A 12,849-nucleotide genomic window follows, 5' to 3' on the forward strand; every position below is an offset into this window, starting at 1 on the left:
ATATGTATCTGTTTAATGGAACATAAAAAACGTTTTAACATGAAATGTTCTGAAAGGGATTTGAGACAAAATACATTATCTTGAAATTACTATGTGAAAGTCAACAGATTACCTTAAATGTGATATACTGTGTTGGGTACTATCTAACTCAGTACATTCCAAATTTTTTAAAATTATCATCACACACGTAGAATACAACATTTATCAACACATAGAGTAGATGTACAAATCTGCTTCTAGAGAAAGGCAACTGGCCCAGAGCTCCAGCTACTCTGATGGCCACGGGAACCAATAACTCAATATACCTCACATGTGCAGCCTATTATAGCACATTCCATGGGAAGGTTTGATCATAGTAGTAGGAAATAGTTTCATGCCTCTTGCCAACTCAACCAGTTAGTAGAGATGTCTTTAGTGTAGGGTGAATATCTTATCCTTGTTTGCAGAAGACATTTCCATCTTATAACTGGAAGTCCTGTGTCCCAGGAATCATGTTCAGTTCCAGGAAAACTGTGGTAGTTGGTCACCCTAATCCAATGGGATGCTGGGAAGGATGCTGACATTGCATCCAGGATCAGTTGGAAAGAAATGACATTGGTTTAGGGATACAGTGGACATGTGAGTCTCCTTCTTGTGTGCCAGCTAAATCCTTTCCATGTGGATTAGAATACAGGAAATTGTTGATAAGCAGAGATGCAAAAAGAGCTGAAGGATAGAGTTGAAACTAAACGTGAAAGAAATATAAAGGGACCATCTTAGTCCATTTTGTGCTCCTATGGCAGGACATTTGAGCCTGGGTAATTTATAAGGAACAGAGATTTATTTATTACAGTTCTGGAGGTTGAGAAGTACAAGATTGAGGGGCCATATTTAGTGAGGGCCTTCTTGCTCTACCATCTCATGGTGGAAGGGCAAAGAAAGGGTGAGAGAGAGTAGGATATGGAATTTACAGCCTCAAGTTCTCATAAACTAAACATCTCCCATTAGGCCCCACTTTTCAACTCTGTTGCACTGGGTATTAAATTTCCAACATATGTTTTGGGGGGACACATTCATACCAAACCATAACAATGATTTAAAGAATAAAGGCAAGAAAATTAAGGAGGAATTTGAGATTGGTGGCACAAAGGAATAAGAAATGAAAAGTGCGTTAAAATATGATTTAAGCATAGGCAGTATAAGAAATGGAAACAAAGACCGTCAACAAGAGACAAGTATTTTTGAAATTGAGCCAGGTGAACACTGTTAATATAGAGATTGCTTAAAGAATCCCACCTTGGTCCATTCTTGCTGGGCAATATGAGATGCACCAGTGGACCATTATAGCCCTTAACTTCCCTATATTGCTTTCTAGAAAGTTAACTAATTAACTGGTTAATTATCTAGGGAACCATGATATCAGGGTCATCATCTGGATTAGCATGAGATACTCTGGGGGTACATGCTTGATTCCTACTGATTTATCTGGGCAGAGCAAGGAATGATGAAAAAATATGGGAGTGGCATGCATTAGAGAAATGGTAGAAAGATAAAGAGAAAAGAGGATATGGGATTTATAATCTCAGATCCCTCCAAATCAACAAGACACCTGATCTTCAATATAGGGCTAAAATTTATGTGCTATCAGTAATATAATGAAAATGTCAGTGACGTTATATTGATTATTTTGATGATATTTGAGCACTTACATAGGCCAGGCACCGTAACATAGGATTTACATACATCTCATTTATTGCTATAGTCAGAATACAGCCACCCATATTGCTATAGAAATACACATGTTTAAGATTGAGAGTGGCAGGAGGCAGACAAATTCCTAGGCAGACCAAAATAGGTCCCCAGTGAAACCCAACCTTGAAGTCAAAGACAGCATAAAGCCTGAAAACTGAGCTGCCAGTTCTGGGTAGAGTCTATAACCAGGGACCTTCCTTGATGCCTTTTAACCAGTTGGATGGTGCTTTTTTCCAAGCCCATCCATGGACCAATCAGCATGCACTCCCCCATTCTGAGCCCATAAAAACCCCAGACTCAGCCACACTTGGGGCTACCGACTTTCGAGCCCCTTCTCACACAGACGGTTACCCACTTCGGGTCCCCTCTTGTTGTCAAGAATTTTTCTGTTGCTCAATAAAATTCTTCCCTGACTGGCTCACTCTCTGGTGTTTGTGTAACCTCATTCTTCTTGGTCGTGGGACAAGAAGCTGGAACCCACCAAATGGTGGGTGTGAAAAGTGCTGTAACACTGTAACCCTCCCTCCCACTTGCCAAACAACAGGGGAGAAAAAGCTGCTGGGCACCACAAGCTCCCGTTCACTGAGCTGTGGGCAGCAGGACTAAATGAGCTGTGACATGCACCTGTTTGCCATGCTATGGGCAGTGGGAACAAATGAGCTGTAACATGAAAGAGCTATAACATGAATGAGCTGTAACATGCCCCCCTCCCCTGTTGTTTGCCACACTGCAGGCAGCGAGAATGAGAGAGAGCTATAACATTTCTTGGGGGCTTAAACCTTGGGACTCCCTAGACAAGAGCTGTAACACCCTTTGGGGCTCTGTGGTTGCTGGCATCTCCCAGTTTGTGGATGCCACCACATTCCCTTCACCTAGATGCCAGCACCCAACATGAAAACCACCTGCCACATGCATGGCTCAGATGCCCAGATCAGGACCGGTAGCATGAGCCAAGTGCAGCCTGCTGGGCCAAGTGGGTTGAGCGAGCCCAGCAGGCTTGGGCAAAACCCGGGCAGAGGCACCACCTGCCATGGAGATTTCTGGCTGGCAAAGCAGCACTGAAAAGATCCTGTGTCAAGATGACAACAGAAACACTTTTGTGTAAATATATAATTGAGTAAAAAATTTCATGATTTGTTATTCAAAATCACTATAGTTGTCATAAACAACTCACAAAGACTTCTATTTTTAAAGTAGGAAGTATATATTCTATTACTTGTAATTCTATAGCTAATTTTCTATATTGGAGACATTTATGAAAAAGATATAGGAGCTGCTGTAAGGCATGGATCTGACTAGTTGTCATTATTACAAAATGACAAAACAGAATGATTTACTTAAGACTGCAAACCAAAGAAAGCACTAAAAGAAACCAGTGTAACAGACCTGGGTATTTCTGATGAAAAAAATTATAGTTCTAATAAATATGAAAATAGCAACAACTTCAATGATTTTTTTTTTTATAACTACCTGCTGTGGGAGAATGGCATAAACCCGGGAAGCGGAGCTTGCAGTGAGCTGAGATCCAGCCACTGCACTCCAGCCTGGGTGACAGAGCGAGACTCTGTCTCAAAAAAAAAAAAAAAAAAAAAAAAAAAAAAACAACTACCTGCTGTGTTACAGTGCTGAGAAAGACATTGCTGGAATAGAGAAGTAGCAAGCAATTACATTTTATAACATCTGTGATCCAACTTGAAGCAAAACTCTATCCAAGTTGACAAATGTTACTACATAAATTCTATTTTTCCACCCTTACTGACTTTTTCCATAAGACAGTGAATTTGAGCTTAGACAGCAGTCTTTGTTTAAGCATATGAGCTCAGATAACAGACTGACTGGGTTTGAATGCTTGCCACTTAACTTTGCAGCTGTGTGATGTTAAATGAGTACCAAAGCTCCCTCACCTGTAAAATGGGTATACTTTTTTTTTAACTCATAAAATGCTATAAAAATATTGGTAAAAGGGCTTAGCTCATTTGCTAGGTGTGTAGTGAGTACCCAACACGTGTGATACATGAATGAATTCCTGCTCTGAAGAGATTTCTTTCACTTTTCATATTTTTGTTTTTAGCCATCACTTTGGTTCTTTGAAATTTACCCCAGCTTTCTATTCAGCTACTGAGTTGAATCATTACTCAGACCCTCCCTGCTCCAAAGTCTTTCCTTACACGCTTTCCATGATTCTGCCTCCTCTTGCTTTGGCCCAAGTTATCAGATCTGCCTATCCTTGCTTCCAATTCTAATCTCTGAACTGGGTATTTTTGCCAGGTTCAACAAAGTCCTTATTTCTATTTCTTTTAAAAAAATCCACAAATACATCATCCCTCAGCAAACTTTCATCCCCAAGAGAGTTGTAACTGAATGGGGCTTTAGGGCACGATGTGATGGGTAGAGGTAGGGGTAGTACTGTTGGTGTAACCCTTAGTGATGCTCACCAAGTAGTTCAGACTTTTCATGTTCTAGGCAAATGGGGGCACTGTACTCCCCCGCCCTGTTTTGAAACTGGGTATGGCCATGTGACTTGTTTTGGCCAAGAATATATGGACAGAAATAACTTGTGTCACTTCCTTCTGAGCAGAAGTTTTAAGAACCAGTAAGTGATTCACCACACTCTCTCTTTTCTGCTGACACAGCCCGCCTCTGGTGATATTCCAGATAAAAGGCTGTTCTTTCAGGTTGGATCCTAGCTTGAAGACAACATGAAGTAAAGAACCACAAAGGACAGATGAGCGACAAATAGGTGTTTTTAATTTAAGCCATAAACTTTGAGGCTCTTTTTTCGACAGTATAAGCTCACCTTTCTTGACTGAAATAAAAGTCTCATGATTAAGAGCACACCTATTCAAACCCCAGCTCTACTGCCTAGTATATGTATGCCTTTAGGGTACTTATATACCCTATTTTTGGATGACTTGAAGAAATTTACTTTCCCTATGTCTGCCTCAACTTTCACATCCCAGTATACAGGGATGACACTAGTACCTAATTCATCTGGAATAAGGAATAAAAAGGTGTTACATGTAACATACACAGAACTATATATGATTAGTATTTGCTATATGCCAGTGGCTAACAGGGCCCACAAAGAAAATATCCCTGATCTAAGGATCTTAAAATGTGGTAGGAGAAATAAAGCGTATATGAAAATTACCAAACCTCGCAATGAAAAGTATTGGAACAGAGATTCAAGCAAACTATAGTGGGATGTTAAAGAAGAGAAATTTTTTGCATGGAAAATTGAACACATGGTGGGCAGTATGGGATTTTTAATGGACCTTGAGAAATGAAGTTTTGAAAAGTAAAGATAAAAGGGATTGGGGAGTAGGGTGGTAAGAACATTTCAGATGATAAAATTAGCATGCTGTAATTGCCATGTGCATTTGTGTAAGAATATCTGTGGTAGAGTGTTAATTTGGCATGTAATATTCAATTCTTTGTTCATATGTTAGGGTTTCTTTTTCTTTCTTTTTTTCTTTTCTTTTTCTTTCTTTCTTTCTTTCTTTTTTTTTTTTTTTGATGTGGTCAAGATCAGGTCAAAGGCTGCATCTATTTTTTTTAAGTATGTCTTCTCCTAATGTAGTGAAACACATAAAGGGGGAATTTAACAGGCTCTGTTGAAGATAAAAAACATAAAGATCTCTTACTCTCTTCACATGAAGAAAAAAAGAAAAAGGTTTGAGGTGCTATTGAAAGTTTTAACTATTTACCTGAGTTTAATACCTTAGCACCAGCCATGTTTGCACAGGTGTGGGTGTATATAATGTCTATAATTCTACGTGGAATCTGAGTCTTTGAAGGGAGCCCACTTCAGGGCTCCTGAACATCTGTGTAAATACACATTTGAATGCCAATTTAAAGGGAATCAAATTTATGCATTTAAACCAACCTTAGGTCATTACCCAAATCCCCAATTCAACATCTCACATCAGAAATATTCCTTTCCCATGGTCCTTATCACTTTCTCAAATAAGCAGGAGCTTTTGTTCTATCAAGCAGGCCTCACTGGGAGTTGAGACAAGTGCAGTGTTACAGATACCCACTGATGGCAGCTCCTTGGGAAGCAAGGAGAAAAATCAAAGGAATATTAAAGGCAGAGGTGGAGCCAGGAGAGAAATTGTTTGCCTACTGAGATTAAAGACCATCGAATCCATTAGAATTAGTGATTCAGGGAAAAAGTGTTTAAAGCATAATGGGAAAAGCCTGTAGCCCATAGCAGTTTTGAAAGTGCCTTTACTTAGTTAAAACTTGAAGCTCTTTGAAAGTAAGAAGGCCTTTTGAAGCTACCTCCTTCACCATCTGTGGCACCACACGTGGAATATGGCAGGCACACAATAAATGTTTGTTTGCTAATAAACACACAGGTACACAAATGTACAGGCACGTGAAAGGACCGTATGGTACCAGTTACAACATGACACTATAGATGTAAAGTGTTTTAGTGGGGTTATTTTTTTAGAGTCTTCAATATGTTCATGAATGGCTAGGGATTCAAGGATGCTCAAATCAAAGCACATTTATATTTTGCTCAGATTGTAAGAAAATCCTGAACTTTATTCAGGTAATAACTAGGACAATATATATAATTTTCCTTTTATGCCATAAATCTGAGTATTCTTCAAGCTGGATCTTCCCACCTTTAAATGCACACAGGCTTCTCATTAATTCGGACCAGTGTTCAAAACAACACAGGGAATCTAGGTAATAGCATCTGTACATTTTATTTTCCTCAGCACTAAAATAAAGTTACTTTTCTGCTTAGCATGTTTTCACCATCCTTCAGGGTAGGGGAACAGTGCTTACAATGACGTTCTTTCCATTGACTTCATAAACTCCCTAACCAGTATGTGCCCTGAATGCATTTACATTTTGCTACCTTTGAAGAGAAGTAAAAAACATTGAGAGGAAAAAGACTTAGAAATCTGACTGACTCTAAAGAAAAAGCCTTTAAGTACACCTTTAAACGTTTTAATAAGCAGTTTACTTCCCTTCCGCTGATTGCCCTGGAAAAAAATAAAATAAAATAACACCCAAACAAAGCCAGGATTGATTAGTTCTCCTTCCCCATTCCCAACTGCTGTTCACTCAGCAGGAAAAAGAAAATCACAGTATAGGACTCAGAATCTTATTCATTAGCATGTGTGGCCCTTCCTGGTGGGTAGTCTACTTTCTCCACAGCCCCCTCTATCAGCCTTTGCTGAAATCTGAAAGGGGGAGATTCTGAAGTCCTCGAGCAGGTGTCTACCCTGGCATCAAAAGAGATAACAGATGTAAAAAAAGGATTTGAGAATAGTAACACATACTCAAGAAACATTATTATTAGAATTAGTTGTTCACATGTTAAAGGTATTAACTATTGTTATTATACAGTGTTAATCTTTTCTGAATAAGGCAATCCATCAGAAGAAAGACTACTCTGGCTCAAGGCATTCTTAATGTGTCTAGCTCTTCAACTTCACTGGAAAGAGAAATATGCAAAGAAGCAAATCAACTTCACCCCCAAAATAATCAAATGAAATATGAAAATTAATTAAAGATGACATGTAAAAAGGCTGAACTATGTTACAATTGTGAGTATGACCATCAGAAGAACACCCAGTCACAACTGAAGTTGCGGCAGCAGTAAAGGCTGTCCAAGCCCTTTATTTTTTCTTTCTTTGTGTGTGTGTGTGTGTGTGTGTGTGTGTGTGTGTGTGTGTGTGTATGTGAGACGGAGTCTCGCTCTGTCACCCAGGCTGGAGTGCAGAGGCACAATCTCAGCTCACTGCAACCTCCGCCTCCCAGGTTCACGCCATTCTCCTGCCTCAGCCTCTCGAGTAGCTGGGACTACAGGCACCCGCCACCACGCCCAGCTAATTTTCTGTATTTTTAGCAGAGACGGGGTTTCACTGTGTTAGCCAGGATGGTCTCAATCTCCTGAGCTCGTGATCCTCCTGCCTCGGCCTCTAAGGTGCTGGGATTACAGGTGTGAGCCACCATGCCCGGCCATGTCCAAGCCTTTTCTTTGTGGCAAATGTCGTAAGCTCTTCACTTACAATATTAATACTTTGTTATATCATTACTATAGCCTTATGAAATGGATTCTCTTACAATGGCCACCTTACAAAAGAGGAAACTAGGTCAAAAAAAGGTTTAAGTTAACATCAGCAAAATTCTCACACCTAACAACTGCTGGGGTAAGAATTTGAACCCCCACAGCCCAAAGAACTGCTAACTCTATGGCTTCCCATGCAAAATTAGCAAACGGCTTTGCAGTGAATAGCAACAAATATTTGTTATGTGACTTCAAGGATATTTACATCTTTGCCTAACTAGAAAATGGCAGAGTAGAATTCTAACCTGGGGTAGTTGGCTGAATAATGGCCTCCCAAAGATGTCTATGTCGTAATCCCAGAACCTGTTACCTTATATGGAACAAAGGGACTTTGTGGATGTGATTAAGACTTTTGAGATAGGCGGATTGTCCTGGATTATATGGGTGGACTCTAAATGTAACTGCAAGGGTCCTCATGGGAGAAAAGCAATGACTCCATAATTGTCCTTATGGGTCAATGGGGGAGAAGGTGGTGATGTAACAATGGGAGCAGAGATTGAAGGGATGTGACCAGAAGCTAAGGGATGCTGACAGCATCTAAAAGCTGGAAGAGACAAGGAACACATCTTCCCTGGAGACTCTGGAAGGAACCATCCCAGCTGGAACCTTTATTTTTAGCACTTTATGACATACTTTGGATTTCTTCCCTCCAGAACTGTAAAATAATAATTTGTTTTCTTGAGCCAACAAGTTTGTAGTAATTTGTTACAGCAGTAGTAGGAAGTGAATACACCTTGGATTTCTCTGTTTCGTTTTGTTTCCAATAAAAGCTTTTTTCTTGAATATAAAACTGACAGGAATTTACTTTGTTGATGGTCTACGTTTTAGTATTTTCTAAGTAGCAGAACTAAAATTCCCTCAGGAAATCCCTTAGTCCAGAGACAATTGGTCACCTATTTTTAAGTGAGAACATCATAAATGGAAAGAAAAATGAGGTCCCTTAAATAGGAGACAACAATTTGTTGTCTGGGATTTAGAAGCAAATTCAATTTCATGCTTGCAAAATGACTTGCTTGAACTGAGAGAATGATTGTGCTGGACATAAAAGTAATTGCATTCCTCACACCAGAACACAGCAGTCACAGTTCACACAGAGTAGAGCGGCAGTTCAATTAAACTGAACTTGATAAAACCATGAGGTAAAACCATGAGGTAAAACCTTGAGGTAAAACCATGAGGACTACTATGTAATTATTAAACTCAATGTTAAGATCACTGTTGAGGAAATGTGTCTTCCTCTCTCTAACTCTTCACCAGCAAGAATATCTCCAGTTACTCTAGAATAGAAAATCAGATTGTCTGATATAAAACACACTATCTCAGAAACAGACCAGATGAGTGACAGGGGACAAGTCATGACTCAATCAAGTCTTGCCTGATACTTTAATTTAGGCTCAGAGATTGAGAGTATAGCAGGATCCTTTGAAATAAGTCTAAGCTATTACCATTTTTCTTACTCTGACAAACAGTGTGCTATTAAAAGTTACAGGAATAATAACCCTTTACAACATTATGCTGAATGATTAATTCAAATCACCGAATTGCACTATTTAAGAAACCAATTTATTATTTGCTGTAGTTGCTTTAAAATTGTTTTAATACTCATCCACTTTGCAGTAATCTAAATTTGTCAGGCACACTGCTATTTTCCTCCTCCCTTCCCAGTTCTCTCATCTATTTAAGCCACATATATGCACTCTGTTTAGCTGCTGGTGGGCGCAAGTACTTCACTCAGTATATATATTTTTTGCACATTTTCTTGCACATTTATATTTATTTTCTCAATTTATAAACTCGTACCAAAATGATTTTTTAAAACAGTGAGATTTTAATGGGGAAACATTTTGTTTCTCCTCTACCACCCCAGATTACACTAACTTTAGTTTGGTGTACATCCTCCTAGACTTTTCTCTAAGCATATATAAACTAATTCATGCTTATGTAGGTGTCAGGTTCTTTCTTACATATTTTTGGCAACTGTTTCTTCTTTTTTTCTCACTTAACTTTAGAACAAGGTTGTCTTTTCATTTAGTACATAGAGATCTGCCTTGTGATTTTTATAATGGTTGTGTTATATTTCACAGCACATAATTTATGTTACCATTCCTCCATTGACTAAAATACTGGTTATTTCCAATTTATTGCTAACACAGTAAATTCTCCAGAGTGACATTACCCTGTTAATTATGCCTTCTTTACTACTGGGTGACAGACAAGTATTGCCCCATCCCCAAACACTACATAGAGATATCAATGTAATCAGATGTTCTTATCCGATTTGGCTTCTCAATGAGCTGGTTCTATTCAAGATGTTTTTTGTCTTTCTTTTCATTTTAGAAAATCCCAGTAGGTCAAATCAAAAAGAGAAGAGTATTCTACCTTAATAAAAATGCCTGCTACACAGAGAGAGGTTAATAATGCCTGTTGACCAAATGACTGAGTGACCATGACTTATGTATCACATTTTAAAGTTAAATTTATTCACCAATTATGATCCCCATTAATGAATACCCAAACTTCTATATAGAGGGGCCAGGAAGTATTGGCATCTGACTTCCAAAATACTGTACATTGGAACATTTAGTAAAAACAATTGCTGTTTTTTGAAATGAAAACAATTTTGCAAGTCTGCATTTTACCACTTGCTGGTTGAACAATTTTAAAAAAAAATTGGAAAAAAAAGGATAAACGCTTAAAACAGCAAACTTACAAACACCCACAAAATGGCAATAAAAGACCAGTGTGTGATTAGATAACCAGCTGTGGAAAAGTGTTTAGTATAGTAGCGGCTGCTTCACTCCCAAATCAGCCTTTTCCTTGAGATTTTTACAATGCCCAGACCACACATTTGGCAATAAATATATATGATGCCTGCCTGCAGAGCACAGATATAAAATGCCAAATCCCATGAAATAGCATATAGTTATTTAGTATTTTGAAAGGTTATTGTTTTCTTTGCAAACATACTTAAGCTACTACTGCTAACATTCAGGAAGACACTGCTGTCTGCTAAAGAATTATCAGTCTAAGGAAAAGTCTTCCAAGGATGTTAAAGTACACAGTGTACTAATAGACAATTGAAAATGTTATAAAATATACTTCTCCATGTGTGCTATGATTATAATGAGTGTTTTATTTTTCCTTGACATTTGCTTATTCTGCAGGTGTTTTCATTTATGCAAACATATTCCTGCAGTCTAACCACACATAGCAGATGCCAAACACTGATTTTTCATTTGGGATTTGGATATGTCTTTGTAATTTTGTTTCCATTTTGAGGTTTAGGCACACATAGAATATTCATTTACTATCCATTGTACACGATTTAGAATAGTTTCTGGCACATAATAGATGCCCAAGAAATAAACACTAAATAAATATGAAAGCATCACGTCAGTACTGTGGTGGGATACGTAGATGATGTATTAGAAAGAACCCTTGACTAGTTCTTTCTCTGTTCTAGAGAGGCAGTATGATTTGAAACAAGATACCAGATATCACTAGCTCTTACTTTCATCTATCATCTATAAAACATAATATATCACCATGTTTTGTATATGTGTACACCAGTTTGAGGGAGTTTAGTGTAGGGAGGGAAGTCTAGATTATATATTTTCCTTAGGCTTCAAAATACTTAAGAGTTTAAAAGCTAATGTGCCAGTCTTAGAGGAACTGATAAAATCATAAACTATTTTATAAAAACTAATCTAGAAAAAACACTTCTCTCTCTCTCTCTCTCTTTTTTTTTTTTTTTTTTGAGATGGAGTCTCGCTCTGTCCGCCTGGCTGGAGTGCAGTGGCTGGGAAATCTCAGCTTCAACTCAAGCTCCGCCTCCCGGGTTTTAACCGCCATTCTCCCTGCCCTCAGCCCTCCCCCAGGTTAGCTGGTACTACAGGCCGCCGCCACCGGCCGGCGCGTCGCCGGCTAGTTTTTTTTTTGTAATTTCTTTTAAGTAGAGACGGGTTCCTTCAACCCCGGTGTTAGCCAGGATGGTTCTGGGATCTCCTTGGACCTCGTGAGTCCGCCCTCTCGGCCCTCCCAAAGTGCTGGGATTACAGGCTTGAGCCACCGCGCCCGGCCAGCACTTCTCTTTTTATACTTAAATGCATTTAAATTAAAATATCTAGGGACATATAAAAGCAAAGTTACTCAAGTTCATAAACATCTGAAATACATAATTTTGTGGTGCCAGACAACGAGAAGTTGTCTGATTAAACTCATGGATCAAAGTACTTGTTCTTTATTTCCTCACAATTTAGAAAACTGGTGGATTTTTAGTTTATACTGTATATATGCAGTATTCTTATATATGCTCATGCATATAGGCTGAACCACAAGGAATAATAACAAGGACAGGCTTTGGATCAGGAAGACTTGAGTTTCACTTTTGGCTCAGATACTCACCAACTATGTGAACTCCAGTTCTTTCATCTCTAATATGTACATGTCACCAGCTACCACATGGAGCTGCTATGTTTTAGAGTTCAACTGCTTAGTTATATGTTACCAATACAGTACATATATATTTTCTCTCTATATATGTGTGTGTATATATATATACACACCAATTATGATCACACACATACACACACACACACACAACCTGTTGGAGATAAAACAGTATTAGGCAAATCTAGGTTGTTATGTATATATACATTATATATGATCTATATATATCTTAGGTTTGCATAAACATATATATAACATATATATGTTATATATAACTTAGATTTGCCTAAACTTATATATATAACATATATAAATATATACAAATCTAAGTTTTATCTATATAACTTAGATTTGCCTAGTTATATATATAAAACATACATGTTATACATATAACTTAGATTTGCCTAAAGTTTTATATATAACATATATAAACATATATATAAGTTTTATCTATATAATTTAGATTTGCCTAAACATTGTTTTTTTCTCCAACATGCTAAAATAATAAATAGTCTACCAATATGGTTGCATAAATCAAAGATGGTAGGTGCCTGAAACATGTGTCTATGTCTTTCTAT

The 12,849-nt window shown here is 38.0% G+C and overlaps 1 protein-coding gene across 1 annotated transcript in view; it reads right to left on the minus strand.

The window, feature by feature from the left end:
- The window catches only part of LOC108523607 (cGMP-dependent protein kinase 1-like), a 626,604-nt gene that overhangs the window by 198,765 nt on the left and 414,990 nt on the right, over positions 1 to 12,849 (minus strand). The window lies entirely within an intron of this gene.

This window comes from Rhinopithecus bieti, unplaced genomic scaffold (assembly GCF_001698545.2).
Source record: "Rhinopithecus bieti isolate Rb0 unplaced genomic scaffold, ASM169854v2 scaffold_73860, whole genome shotgun sequence".
Taxonomy (NCBI): Eukaryota; Metazoa; Chordata; class Mammalia; order Primates; family Cercopithecidae; genus Rhinopithecus; species Rhinopithecus bieti.